This window comes from Aegilops tauschii, chromosome 2, assembly GCF_002575655.3.
Source record: "Aegilops tauschii subsp. strangulata cultivar AL8/78 chromosome 2, Aet v6.0, whole genome shotgun sequence".
Classification (NCBI taxonomy): domain Eukaryota; kingdom Viridiplantae; phylum Streptophyta; class Magnoliopsida; order Poales; family Poaceae; genus Aegilops; species Aegilops tauschii.
In genome coordinates, this window is record NC_053036.3 from 583,830,090 (window position 1) to 583,835,726 (window position 5,637).

The window sequence follows — 5,637 nt, forward strand, 5'->3', positions numbered from 1 at the left end:
ATATGAACATGTTCCATCAATAAATGATTTTAGTTTCCTAAATATAAGACCTTTTAGAGATTCCAATACAAACTACATATGGAGAAAAACAAGTGAATCTATACTATAAAATATGTCGATATACATCCATATGTAGTCGGTATTGAAATATCTAAAAAGGCTTATATTGGGAACAGAGGAAGTACTATTCATGGGTTCACAACAATAGCTAGCCCGTGCGGGCGCACGGGTTGTTGACTAGTTATTCTAATGTGCCTACTTCAGTTTTGAAATGTGTGTCTGCCTGTTATACAGACATAAGAGGTTTGTATTTCTGTGTGGTCTGGTCAGCATGGTTGGGGGGTGAACTTTGCATATGCAGGGGTTTATAGGGAGGCACTCTTCGAGTTGAATCCGCAATGCATTCCATAGATAATCTGACTACTTTTTATGTTTTCATGAATCTCAGATTCTGAACAGCATCATAATGATTATGAGCTTGCGCGCATGAAAAGAATAAAGCAGAACAATGCCATGGCTGTCAAACTTGGCATTAAGGGACTAAAATCAAGTCTGGATGCAATGCAATGCAAACGCTCTCCACCTATAGATTCATGCTCAGAATATGATCCTAACAGTGATTCTGAGCTAGAGGGAGACCTAAGGCAACGTAGCTCCCTAGTGGAGGAGTCAGAGGCACATGCCCTATCTTATTCACCCATCAAGATTCTTGCTCTAACTTTCGAAGGTTATATTGGTCGCACATATCTTGCAACTGATGCTTTGCATTGCTTCTACTTTGTTGCACTGCCATTAGCTTAGTTTACACATCGTGTATATGAATACGCCCTGCCTATCCATTTTCAGTACATGTTCTTGTGTATCAGACATTCAAAAGGAAGAGGGTGATTGCTGATCGTGGAGGAGCACGAGCAAAGTATTTGGAAAAGGTAGTGACACCTGATAAATCAAATAGCCCATTAGGTGTAGTTGCAATATCACCTGACCCACAAGACACCCCAACTCTAGCAGACTCTAGCCCTACTACACTGGTCATTTCTGATGCCCCAATTCAGCAGACCCCAACTGTAGCAAACAGTATGATGATGCCAGTTGACATAGCACCAGCTCTACGATGCAAAACCCCCATTCCAGCAAAGAGTACACCAAATCCAGTTGCCAAATCCCTTTTCGAACCAGAGAGAGCCCCAATTGCAGCAAATAGGACCCCTGTTCCATTTCTTCCCAGTTTAGAAGACGAAGCTTATATGGTTGTCAGGAACTTTGTGCGCATCTTTCCTTCATGGAAAGATTATACCGCAGACACAGAACAATTTCTAGTCTTCCTCCGCAACTTACGCGTAAGTAATGTACTAATGTTATTCATGGTAATTACTGCATATGTTTCTGCTGACAGAAGACACAAGATTTCATTCTTTTAAATAGGCGAGGACCAAACTGGATTGTCAAGACGAGCAAGGGTTGGTTGCGCTTTTCAAGCACTCGTTGATGAAGTATCGTTCCTACCGGAGGCAAGCGCACTTCGATGGCAAGCCTCTAAACGAAATTTCTGTAAAGTCTCCGGTGCTACATTTATCGGACAGTGACTGGAATAATCTTGTTACACATTGGTCTCATTTGCAGCGTAAGGTACTGTCTATGATATCACATCACAATTTGAACTACATTTCTGCTTGCCTTAACGTCTCACTTGTACAAAAACTGTTAGCAGAAGAACACTCATTCTCAAGGGACCACAGAATCTCGCAACTATACTTCACACTGCATTGCTCTTATGAGTACCTCTTGCCCTGTATGACCATACTTACTTTCATAGCTGTTTGATTATGTAGCATCACTGCACATGTTAGCCTCGTTATCGTCCATTTGGTGGACATTATAAGATCCGTATGGGCTCTTACATAAATTTAGAATCAACCCAATGCTTTTGAAGAGGTTTAGCTCTGCAGTCCTCTTGTAAGGACTAAACGTCGTCTATCACTGTACTTACATTAACAGCTACTCCCGCCGTCCCATAATATAAGAACATTTTCTACAGTACACCAGTGTTCAAAACACTCTTGTATTATGGGAAGAGGGATTGGTTCATTGTGTAGCATTTTGCATCTTATCTCCCTCGCCCACAATTTACTAAAAAATATCAGATCTATATTTAAACTTACCGAAAAGTCGAACACACAGACAATGCCAGTGCAGAAGTTTAGCCCATTGCTCTTGTTAGTACATTTTGTCCTGTAACGCTTGTACTTCCATGGATTGGTAGTTGATTATGTAGCATCAATCTGCATCTTATCTTTATTATCCTCTATCCGTTCCAGTATTACCATATCTATAATTACTCTCTAAAAATGTAGAGTACAAGCAATGCTTATGAAGAAGATTCTGTGCTGAAATTCTTGAGTTATCCTTCCCTTGACATGGAGAAGGGCATTATAAAGCCGGTGTTAACTGTTAATGTAAGTCAGTCCTTCTAAAGCCTTTATTCTCAACTGATGTTTAATTTGCTCATACTCCCTATTGTTTACTGCTGTTTAGTTTGCTATTTCTATCAAAATGCATGTTCGCAAGAACCGTAAGTTCCAAGTTTTACTTGTAAAACCAAATTCCTTATTCATACCATGCACATTACTCAATACTCCCTATATGTATGCTTGTTTTTGTGGATCTATAATCCAGTGTGTGGTGAAGCAGCCCACATTTGCACCTTGTCATCTCCTGTTTTATCTTACTGATGTGGCTGATGATATGAACAACATGCCATGCACATTAACCAAAATAGATACAATGATTGTCTTTTCCCTTCATCTATGCTTGTTATGTTGACATCGTAATCCAGTAGTGTGGGGAAGCTCCCCGCATTATGAACAATGCCAAATTATGCTATTGATATTTTGAACTTACTCTTTATTTTCTAATTTCAAATTGGATGGAATTGACAGCATAGTTATCATCTTTGTTTATACACGTGCAAAACCTATCATCTCTCTGCTTGTTTCAGGGTGATATGCCTGATGGCATGAACAAGTCTGCTAAAGGCTGTGAGACAAACCCAACATATATTGCAGCAAAGAAGGCAAAACATCTTGAAGATAGCGAGGCAACCCCAAAGTCTTGTCTTGATGCAGTGTTCAAGTTACTTGAGACTAGCAGTCAGACAAGCTCACATAATTTGCTGTCTGAATCAGTTCGACTTCTTCAGTCCCAAGTTCTAGCAGAAAGGCATTCTGCAACTCAACTTCGACTTGAAGTCCTATCTCTAAGAAAGATTGCGGAGAACACCAATGAGAACCTCATTGCTAAACAGCTACACCTGGAAGCTATGACCGACATGCTAGGCCGGTCTCATAGCCTTGCTCAGCAGCTTGCGCAGTAGTTCCCGCGCAAGCCTAACCTTTCTTGAACTGTCTTGGAAGTGGTCTCGGTTTAGTATTAATTTGTTACGCTACAATGGTGCCCAGTTTTTGTAATCCGCTTCTTCATTGCGCTTTATGATCACTGGTGGCGAACTTCGATGCCCAGCGGATGTAATATACCATAAATCCTTTATTGTATAGTGTAGGTTTATTCTCAGTTACTATGCCGTAATTTCTTTATTGTATAGAGTAGGTTTGTTCTTAATTCCTACTAGTTACTGCCATCATTCGCTATTTGAAAAAATCTGATATAGTCGAACGGGCCGAAACATTCGCCTCTAACGGGCCTGGTTTTTGGCGGGCCACAATTGGGCCGGCCTGCATCTTTCTTGGGCCCGAATGGCCATTGGGGCCTTCACACTTTGCGCCAGTCCCACAACTTACTCTGGCCTATATTCGTCCCAAATTTTAGTTGGGCCTTTTGTGGACCAAGCGCTTAGTTTGGCCTATGTAGTGTTGGGCCATTTATAGGCTGCATATTCTGCTGGCCTGTTACGGCCCAGAAGAAACCATGGGCCTTTCGCAGGCCTCAATTTTCACTAGTCGAAGACGGGCCTTCAGCAGGCTGAAAGGTAGACCGGGCCTTTTTCAGTCCGGTTATATGACGGGCCGTTACCAGGCCAAAACATATCTCGGGCCTTAGTTGGCCCACTGATATCATGGGCCTTTAATAGGTCGAAAGCTTAGTACAGGCATCAATGGGCCGAATTATACGACAGGCCTTTAACAGGCCCAAAGTCATGTTGGGCTGAACTGTTGCCACCTTTATCATGGGCCGTTAGTGGGACGGATGTCGCGTCGGACCATATATGGCCCATGGGCAGTAGGGGTCATTCCCAGGCCGAAGGACACACCGGGCTGAAATGGGCACATGTCTACATCGGGCCTCTAACAGGCGAAAGTCACTGAGTTGTAATTGGGCCAAAATATTCAATGAATAATTAACCGGCCAGATCTGGCTTCGGGCCGTAAATGGGCCTTTATTAAACAGGCCATTATTGGGCTGGCCCACTAGTACCTGAGTAAGTACTACATGCCTTTGATTGGGCTGGCCTTTTTAACCTATATGGGCCTGTGTTGGGCCGTGCCACGTGTCAACGTATCATAGGCGCCTCCTGTCCAATGAATGGATGACATCTGTCCCAACGGTGAGCCAACACGTGTTTCCTCCGGCCAATGATAATTTTACATGTTGAAAATCCTCATTGGTCCGGGCTGTTAGCGGGTTATCAGATACAAAACCGGACCCGATAGCTTAACAACGACCTGTTACGGTGGATGCCACGTGTCGGTCACCCTTGACGAAAGCACTTCCATGACGCAGCATTTATCGTCATGGAAGTGGACACTTCCGTGATGATAATTTTCGTAATGTCATGGAACACTTCTACGACACCACAGGTATGACAATCTTGATTCTGTCATAAAATGGTCATGGATGTACGTGCATGAGAGAAAACGTGACCTACTGTGACAAACACGTATCATCACGGAAGTGTATTTTTTTGTAGTGAAGGGTCCTTGCAAGGTGCCTAATTACACAGCAGATCAACCCCCTGAAGCTTGGATTGAAAGTTATGAGATGGCCATGGAGATGCTGGATGTTAGCGATGCTGCCTATGCTAAGTATTTCACCATGATGTTGGACAGGCCGGCTCGCACTTGGTTGAAAGGGCTGCCCGCCAATTCCATTGGGTCATGGGCGGAGCTGAAAGCCAGTTTTATCCAAAATTTTAAAGACACGTGCATGCAGCCTATGTCAATCCTAGATTTGGATTCTTGCGTCCAAGGTGAAGGCGAGTCGACGACCCACTGGATGCGCCAGATCTCAGCTATTATCCACTCATCAGATAGTATCAATGCCGGTTCAGCTGTTCTGATGTTGGAGAAACATTGCCATTTCCTCCCCCTCAAGCAGAAGCTTGGACGGCTTAAGCGCCACTACAATGACATGGGGGAGCTCATGGCGGCTCTTGCCAAGTATGCCGACTCTGATAGTACCAAAGACCCTGAATCTAATGAAGAGAAGGCTGGTAAAGGGAAGAAGAGCGGCAATACCAAGGGGCAGCAGCATAATACGACAGGACAGGGTGGTAATGGTAAGCGTAAGGCCGACGGAAATCTAGACTTCATGGCTAACACTAGTGCGCAGAATAATAACCAGCGTCACAAGGGAAGGCCGGCCCAGTCTGGAGGATCAAAATTCAACCTCGAGGCAGTGATG